Source organism: Simochromis diagramma, unplaced genomic scaffold (genome assembly GCF_900408965.1).
Source record: "Simochromis diagramma unplaced genomic scaffold, fSimDia1.1 OVJJ01000327.1, whole genome shotgun sequence".
Taxonomy (NCBI): domain Eukaryota; kingdom Metazoa; phylum Chordata; class Actinopteri; order Cichliformes; family Cichlidae; genus Simochromis; species Simochromis diagramma.
This window is the reverse complement of record NW_024386768.1, coordinates 482,468-492,687: the sequence shown is the minus strand read 5'-3', so window position 1 is coordinate 492,687 and position 10,220 is coordinate 482,468.

Sequence of the window (10,220 nt, the reverse complement as noted above, 5' to 3'; positions counted from 1 at the left end):
CACGGAACCACACACAGACACACACACCAGACCACACAGACACACACACACAGACACACGGACACGCACACACACACACACACACAGACACACACAGACATACACACACACCACAACGACACACACACACAGACACACAAGGACACGCACACACACAGAGACACACACACGGACATGCACACACACACACAGACACACACACATACACACACACAGACACACACACAGACACACACAGACACACACACACAGACACACAAGGACACGCACACACACACAGACACACACAGACATACACACACACACAGACACACACACACACACACAGACACACACACACACACACACACAGACACAGACACACACGGACAGACACACACACACACACACGGACAGACACACAACACACAGACAGACACAATACAGACACACACACACACACACATACAGCACACACAGACACACACGGACACACTCACACACACACTCACACACACACACACACACACTCACAGACACACTCAAAGACACACACACTCACACACACACACAGACACAAACAGACATACACACACACACACACACACAGACACACACACTCACAGACACACACACACAGCACACACAGACACAAACAGACATACACACACACACTCACAGACACACACACACACAGACACACACACACACACACAGACACACACAGACACACACACACACACACACACACACACAGACACACACACACACACACACACACAGACACACAGACACACTCACAGACACACACACACACAGACACACACAGACACAAACAGACATACACACACACCACACACACAGACACACACACTCACAGACACACACACACACAGACACACACAGACACAAACAGACATACACACACACACTCACAGACACACACACACACAGACACACACACACAGACACACACACACACACACACAGACACACACAGACACACACACAGACACACACACATACATGTCATTTGGGGGGAGGGAGGTTCTGCCTAGGACGGAGGATTTGGCCACATTAAAGAATTTTTTTTTTACTCTATTTTGAGAATAAAGTTGAAATAACAGCTGAAGTTTCTGCACAAAGTGCTGCGGCTCGTGAAGATCGTTCTTTCAGCCCTTCAGCTCATAAACACAGGGCGGCGATGCGGTGACGCTGAACGTGTGGTCAGCAGGAAAAACACACAAACGTGGAAAAGCTGGCAGAAACATCTGGACAGATGTGAGGTCATCGATGGTCACAGCATGGAGCAGTAAGAGGTCCTGTTGTATCACAGGACGGACGATCACTTTGTCTCACTGACTCGTCTACACGAGCCGTCTGTAATCTCAAAACTTCAACTTTGTTCTCAAAATCAGTAACATTATTTATGTCAGGGGTGTCAAACTCAAATACACAGTGGGCCAAAATTCAAAACTGGAACAAAGTCGCGGGCTAACGTTAATATTTATTGAAAAAAAAATCTTCCTCCAGATATAAGAATGAATCTTTTCTTATGGACTCAAACACGTTTTGCTGGAAAACTGAATATGGAACAAGCAAAGCTTAATACTAAACAATTATATATTAGCTGTATAATACCAGTAGCCAGCTCTAATAGTAATTTGGTATGGCTTTGCGGGCCAAATGTAATTAGGTTGCGGGCCAAATTTGGCCCGCGGGCCAGAGTTTGACACCTATGATTTATGTGAACGTTGATGCTGACGTTCCTTCGTAGAGGAACCCTACCCTAACCCTCCTGAGTTTCTGCTGATGAGTAACGTCTCGATGTAACTATAACAACCTCTGAGAAAAACACACGACCATCAGATAAAGGTGTGGGCTTGTCTTCACGTTTGGCCTCCATCTGTTTACATGCAGCTTTGCCTCCAGACCCAGACTCCAACCTAATGATGGGGGTAGCCAATCAGGACGAAGCCGGGGAGTCAGGCGGTAGCGTGCCGTCGCCGGTCGTCACTGAGACAGAGCAGGTGAGTCCAGAGACGGCTCATCTTTATTCATGGCTTCATCTTTGTTGGCAGCGCTCGCAAGTCGCTCTTCTTCTCCACATTTGCTGCTTTGTTCTTTCTGTAAACGGCGCCTCTGATCAAGTTCAAAGCCCGGCCCTCCTGACAGTCTCTCTTCATCAGCCTGACACGTTTTTCTGTGTCTTCAAAACCACTTTTCCTCATTTTCATGTTCCCGTACGCCGCGTCTGTGCGTTTAGAGTGGTAATTATGTGCCGTGTAGCCGCTCGTCCCGCTGTGGATTTTAGGCGTGTTTTCAGTAATGTTTTTGTTCACCGTGAACTATTTTAAATGTTCGTATTTTCATTGCGCTGTCTTTTATCTCAAACGTCCTGCTTTTCAGATCGTGACAGACTTCTCTTCTTGTTCCTCGCCACCGTCGGCAGCGACTCCACTCGTGTCATTTTCCACATGCAAACAATAATCAGTTTTTATCAGTGAAGCTCGTTGCCCCTCCTGACACAAGACACCGAGAAGCATCTGAATGTCTGCAGGCCGTCACATCTCGTCTCATCTCCCGCATCAAGTCAGTCACATCATCAGTAAATAAATGCGGCAGCGTGCAATGACAGGCCGCACACGCTCAGAGCGCAGCTGACGAGCGTGTGCAGACCAGTCGACGTCTTCCAAACAAATTTCACAAGGTTTTCTTCATTTTACTCAGCAACTTCCAGCAACCGCTCACCATCCAGCTGGGGACTTGTTTTCCTTAGCAACCAGAGGTCGCCAGGCGGTTGTCAGTGGCTCTGTATACACGTGCAACCAGAGACCACAGGAAGTGAAGAACATGCTAGTGCTAGCTGCTTCCAGGTGACTGAAGCGACTACCAATGCGAGTGAAGAGTACCTTTGACTGATAATAATAATAATAATAACCTGGTAATAAATATATTAGACGGTCACCTAGGCAACCGGAGCCTGGAACGTCCAACCAGCTCTCAGCTTCTAAGTAACAAACAAATCGCTGCCATCGTGGACACAGCGTTAGCGTCATTTCCTGTTTTAGGCTAGTTTCTCACCGTGACTTGTCTTACTTCCCGTTTTTGTGATTTTTCTGCCCCGCCCACATCGTCTCCACCTGTGTCCTGTCTTCCCGCTCTTTACCTTTTTCAACTTTTTTTTTCTTTTTCATGTTTTTGGGTACATCTCTGTCCAGACTCTTGATGATGTCACAAATCAAGAAAGGATGTAAAAACTTGCTGTGAAAATGAGTCTAAGAAAAGTCTGCTGGCCACAGGAAACAGGAAATGGAAGCAGGAGATACTTGAACCTGCAGAGGGAGGGTGGGCACTCCTCTGAGAGGTTTGCATTACCCACCCTCGTGTGAGCGCGCTCACTGATCCAAAGCGCCTCCAAATAAGTTTCCTCTGAAGCTCTGCAGCTCACAGCGGAGGACCACTTAAAGCAAATTGACTTTACTGATGTGAATTATGACGATACTGATATCATGCATAAAGTTATTTACCCTCCGAAGGATTGAAATAAGTCATTCCCTCAGATACGGGGAACTAATATGAATGCAAATAGGATTAGGCTCCTGCATTAGTGTCTGATAAACAATTTACAGGCCTGAGCGTTCACCAGGGGATTCGCTGCACACGGCGCCTGGAACGGGGGGGGTTAACCCTCCATCCTCTGCGCGCGTTCGCCTTCATCGCGTCTGCAGACAAATAAAGAAATGCAGATTATTGGAGAGGTCGCCGATTTACGTTTAAATCAGATCCGATCTGTCCCGAAGGGGAAGCTCCGACCGAGGACGACGCAACAAATGGAATTACAGCCAAACCGCAGAGCGAGCACGTGGTGAACGACGCCCCGCAGGCCGCCGCTGACAGAGTTAATATGCAGCGAGAGTTGAGCCGACGCATCTCAGGTGTGCCCGAACCTGCAGCGTGTCCATTTCTACTTTAAAATTTAAAACGGGCCCAGCTTCTTGAGCTTCGTCACTGAAGGCAGGAAAGCCATGAGAACACGTGTGCAGAGTTCAGAGTTCACTGAAGCAGCTCACCCACCCTCAGGCTGCTGTTTGACTATCCCGCGCTCTTATTTTGAAAGCTTAGGCCCTTCCTGTCTGGTTGCACATGTTTAGTCTGGGAGTCCTGGCCCCACAAGCTGAGAAACTCCGATCAAATCAAAGCCAATAAAGTTAAAAACAGACCCCGTCCTCGCCACGCGGACTCGTCTGAGGACAACAGAGCAGGATATAGTGTCACTATGTTACAGCAGCTTTGCATGACTCACAGCTTAAAATAATCCTTATTTGTTTTATACTCAACTCATTCTGTGACTGACACAAGCTCCTCCCCTTTTAAGACATCTTTCTGATGATTGGCCAACTTCATCACTAGCGCTGTTTAGTGAGAAAGTCCTGTTTAATACTTCAGATGGACATTTTAAATGTACACTGAGTACTTTTTCTCTGATTATTAAAGTACACTTTGTTCCAGAGACTGCAGTACTTTTACGTGTACTCTGTGTGCTGTGGGGTAAAAGTGTTATCAGCCTCTTTCCACAGCACATGACGAACCTGATCACATGTCCACACAAACATACGATCACGTAAAACGAACAACAATCTGATTGTCGTGTGGAAGCTCTGAGATTTCTTCTTCATTGGTGAGAAAAGTTTATAACTCAGTCGACGTTCTGCCTTTGAAGCTTTGATGCTGCTCAGTCTTTGCCTGGTACATAACGTCTGAAACGAGCCCCTGCGTGACTGTAACACGCCAGGCTTCACCGCCAAACCTGGAGAATCGTGTAGACATAGTAGCGATGGGCGCCTCGGCCAGCGTGGTGTTCAGACATTTTGTTTATCAGTAAACGTGCTCTCATCTAATGATCCAGCTGATCCAACGAGTGCTTGTTGGTCCACAGAGAAACACAGAGATGGCGGCTCGAGGCCGCCGGTCTGATGGATGTTTTAAACCTGGGACTGCGGTCGAAGAAGCATCGCTGCAGAAATCGGGCGGACCCTCAGACCCGCCGACCTTTGCGGCGGTGAGCGCGAGCAGGCCGACCTCCAGCGGCGACGGAGGAGACGTGACCTGCTGCGACCTGCTGTCTCTGAGGAGCGACTCGGTATCTTTGGCCAGCGAGTCCAACGTGTTCAGGAGGGTGAGTGAAAGACGAAGAGCCGGGGCGTTCACGCAGACTTTTGTTTCCGAAGCAGGAAATCGGAAATGCCGAGCAGCTGTTGGGATTGGTTTACACCAGCCCGACAGCTGCACCTGTACCAGCTCTGCTGGGTGTTTGTGAGTCTGACAATAATGAACTGTTACACAAATCTGTGTCTGTGCACACAGAAACTCACATTATGTGACATCACTCCTCGCTCCGAACACGGAACGCCAAAATAAAAGCACAAAAAAATAGGAAATATTTGCTGTAAATAGTTCACAGCAACATGTGTTGCTTCGGACCGAGGTGATTTCTGTGGCATAAAGAAGAATCACGCTTCCATGATTAACTTATTTGTTTGTCCATCATGGACTGAGCACAGAAACGCTGAGCTCTGTGGGCAGGTACACATCAGGTATAACATCCATATGCATATCCAGGATGCCTGCAAATCCAGCCCATATGTCCACAACCAGAGAACTAGCTTCTTACAGTGCAGTTTGTTCCACGATGAGGACAGAGGGGAGGGTCTGCATGTTAACACGTTTGGGCCAAAGTGCAGCTTCTTCCTGTAACGATGGAGCTGCAGCTAAAGTGATGTCAGCGGTTCAGAGTGCAGGTACGCCATAGGTGACATCACATGGTCACTGTTTGTTCAGAACAAGCCTTCAGTAAGAGTCAGACAACACTGCAGTAAATGTTTGAATTTTTGAATGGAGCCTGGTGTGTGGCTGAGGTTCTCGTCACGTTTTACCCAGACTGTGATGTCAACAGAACCAAAACTTAACCGTGAGTTAAACAGAAAGACCCGCCCACTTCTCCCCTCCACGTTTATCACGGTGGTAATAAAGTGTAACACACTGATAGAAACTATTGTTGTTTAATTACCCTTACTGGGTTTATCATTTATTAATGAGTGTTGTGAAGTTCGTTGACCTTAACTAAAGGATGAGGTTGAATGAGGAGAAACAGGAAGTGCTCAGGTGAAGTCAGGTGAGCTCAGCCTGAGCGAGGCTCCGTCTACGTTTTCAGTCAGGATTTTTAATGCAATCAAATCTGTTTCAACCTTTGCCGTCCCACGTTTTAGATCTGAGTATCACATCTGTGTTCGCGCCCTCTCGTTCAGACCATCTCACGCTTACATTCGGACGCCGGCGAGAAAAGCTGACCCCCATCTTGTCGTGATGAACCTAGTGGACTGAACGGACTCCCGCCCTCTTCAGAGGTATCATCACGCTGGCGGCAGGCTCCACATCCCCCCCGCCGAACGAAGCTACGGCGTAATCATAATTCTCTTGACCTCCGATGACCCCCTGCGAGGCTCTGACAACGAGGGCCACGCGACACAACGACGGCGCCGCCCGCTCCAAATGGCTTTTTCATTTCTCGAACAATCACACTGCGGCAGCGCTGAATGAGAGGGCAGATTACATAAGGCGGGGGTTCCCGGGGTGAGATGAGAGCTTTTTCTTCCAAACGCCGCAGTCGTTATCGCTCTCATTAAATCCTCCTCTGACTCGGAGCCTGCTTTGAATCCATCCATCGGAACAACACGGCGGCTGGAAATTCTCAATTAATATGTTAATGTGTGCAAGATATTTCATCACAGGAAGCAGAGCTCAGCGCGCTCACAGGTTAGCGCCAAATTACAGGAGACCCACAAACCGCATCATCCGAGCCCACAGCGGCGCTTTGGAGCAGGAACGGGCCCTGAAGGAGCTCCAGGAGAACCCTCCCACCCACAGAAAGTTTTCCATAAACATACTGTCTGCTGTTCTTTAGCTTGTTGCTCAGGCCCGATACTCCTGAGACCGAGTTTGTTGGATCGGGATTAATGAGTGAACGTCACGTGAAGTGTGTGCGTTCCGCTCACATCGACATCAGAGCTGTGTAAAATAAAAGCTGGCTTGTTTCTGCCTCTCTGTGCTTTGGATGCGCTTTCTTCTTGTATGCAGATCATTTCTAAAGGAAGAACTGAAATTCACACTTTATGCTGTTAAACCATGAATAAAAATTATACTTTTGTGTCTTTTGCCATTACTTTATGCAACCAATGCATGTTTTGACAAGTGGAATTACGTTTCTATTAGCTGGTGCCATATGTTAGGCCTTCTTTAACAAGGAAAAACTAGTATGTCAAGGACTTATTGTTGAAAGAACAGGAAGGCCTTTTGGGACAGACCCAATCCGGTTGTTCAGTCTGACGTCACTAGCCGTGTCTGGTCCTAAACTCGCTGCAGGTCCATATATCAAAGATCACTATGGCATACTGAGAGTTGAAAAACTGTCTAAAGTCTTCATCTTTAATAAAAATGATCAGCGTTCTGCTCTACCAGGTGTAACAATTGAGTTAACATCCCAGGCATCCATGAAACGGAATTTATGACATTTAACGGAGTTAGAAGTTAGCAGGGAGTTAGCTCGCTAGCTTTCTATCTAAATACAATATAGCATGTCCTGACCAGAGATGGGCAGTAACGCGTTACTTGTAACGCGTTACTGTAATCCGATTTACTTTTTTCAAGTAACGAGTAAAGTAAGGGATTACTATTGCAAAAACGGTAATTAGCATTACCTTTACTTTCCGTAGGAACGCTGCGTTACTGCGTTACTTAAAACACGTGATTTTTTTTGCGAGAATGTCTCAATGACAGTGACGTAAGCGAGTGCGCTGGTCATGACAACAGCTGTGTTGCAGATCAACAGTGGATCATATATCGTAGTGCAGAGAGAGTATGAGCGTGCAGCGTTTAAAGCGTGGAGTACTGGACCTTACTTTAAGTTTGATCCATAAAAAGTGACAAAAACACTAGTGTCCATTGTGCGTGGGAAGAAAACTTCTTTTTACAGCGAAAAAAAACCCCTAAACTTCCAACAAGCACCGAGTAGCTACGACGTAATGGGAAACTCACAGAGAAACTGCCATATCCTTCCACTGACTGCTGCGGCCACACCTGCACCAGGGTAAACCTCCGCCTACCCCACTCCTGCTTTACAGGTGAAAATAGAGCAACAGGAACCGCTGAGTCTGTGACTTTATTTATTTTCTGCTGTGTTTTACTTGCATCTATTTGAAAGACTGAGTGTAAACACAAAAAAAATATATTTATGTGCTGGAATGTGCAGAAAATAGGTTTAAATGTTAAACTAATTTCTTCCAGTCAGAGAGAATGTTGCAGATAATTAAATTTTTTGCTTGATTGAATAAGTTAAAAGATTAAAATTAATAAAACGTATAAAGTTTTAAAAAGAGACTTTCCATTTGATTACATTTTGTATGATGGATTATGCAGAAAAAGTAGAATTGGGCTGAAAGATCTATCGCTTTATCACCTCTTCAGGTTGTAAATCGTGTTTTAAAAAAGTAACTAAGTAACTAAGTAATTAATTACTTTTGAAAATAAGTAATCAGTAAAGTAAACGGGATTACTTTTTGGGGGAGGTAATCAGTAATTAGTTACTGATTACTTTTTTCAAGTAAACTTGACCAACACTGGTCCTGACTGCGGGGTTTTGGAAACAATTCAACCGTACAGCTCTGTTATCACTTCCAGCATAAATGAAGACAGGAAACTAAACAGCAGTGACGTTTGTAGGGTTACTGAAGTTGGGCTAGCTGGTATATTAATGATGTGCTATGTGACGCTAGCGACACAGCTATGTTACGCATAATATAAACAAGCTGACTTTTTTCCACTCAATAAAAGTTAACGTGAGTGTTCTCGGTGGTCAGGAACAATGTAATCGCATGGCCGGATGCTGTAAAAGGACCAAACTTCAGCCAGGAGAACAACTGAGATAATCCATCCACAATACGAGGTTAGTCATTCATATACTGCTGGCAATGGGCTGGGCTGTAGTTACATCCTAAGGTTTAAAAAACTGAGCTAAATAAATGATTAGCTGTATATAAAAGCCGAGGGAGGTCAACAGTGATCACTGACTGTTTTAGGAGCTTTTTGAGATTAAATAGAAGAAAATACAAAACATTAAACATGTTAACAACACACAAGCCATATTAAACGCAGACTACTTTAGGCCCGGAAGTAGGATTTGTCACGTCATCACTTAACAATCGGATTGAAAAAGACGGACATAGCTGCAGCGAGACCGCCCACTTTTACGCCTCCAGATGAGTGTTTTCAGCACTGCCACCTTGGTGTTTTGAAACCAGGTGGTACCTCCTGGTTGTGACCAATGGACTGTAGAAAACATGGACGATGCCACACCGCCTCCTACCATTGTACAAAAATGAAGCCAAAATATCCCGCTTGTGGAGGCTGCCATCTTGCATTTTTGGAGCCAGAGTCTGCGCAGTAATGACTTGAGTTGGAGCGACTGTGTAACGCTCCGCCCCACACACCCGCTGGATGTGACCGTAAACACGCCCCCCTACACTTTTTACGTAGCCCAGCTGCTCCAGGTTTTAGCTGGTTTACCGCGACTGACGACTCGTTTAATTAAGGTAAATACAACCATGTCACTGTTATAAAAACACACACAGCTTATCATCTCATAGTTCTAAAATCACTCTGTTGTTAATTCGTTGCTAGATTAGCCGCTAGCATACGCACTGTGTTGGAGGCTTGTTGCTAGCTAGTTAGCGATGCTACACACCTGTTTACTCTAATAGAGATTGAAAATGTGACGTCATTCAGGGGCAAAACCGCAAAGATTCTGGGAACTCGTGGCAAGAGGTACTAGCGCACCCAGGCTTTCAATTGAAATCAGTCACACAGCGATAAAAAGAAACCACAAAAATGGCAAGAAGCTGTTGTATTATTAACTGCAATAGCCGGTCGCCATGACAGCCACGGGAAGCCGAAGGGTAAAGAGTCGGTTGTTTATCGGATTACGTCGTTGAAGAGAAATTGTTCGAGCCATGTTTCTGATAGTAACAAAGAGGCGACGGATGCCTGGATTGCAGCCATTCAAAGACCAAATATAACGTCCCAGAACACTCCAGCTCACAGGTAGTCTGCTCCAAGCATTTCCACAAAAGGTCAGTCTGCTGTTGTAGTTAAGCGTCATTTTTCTTAACATAATTGGTGATATAGGT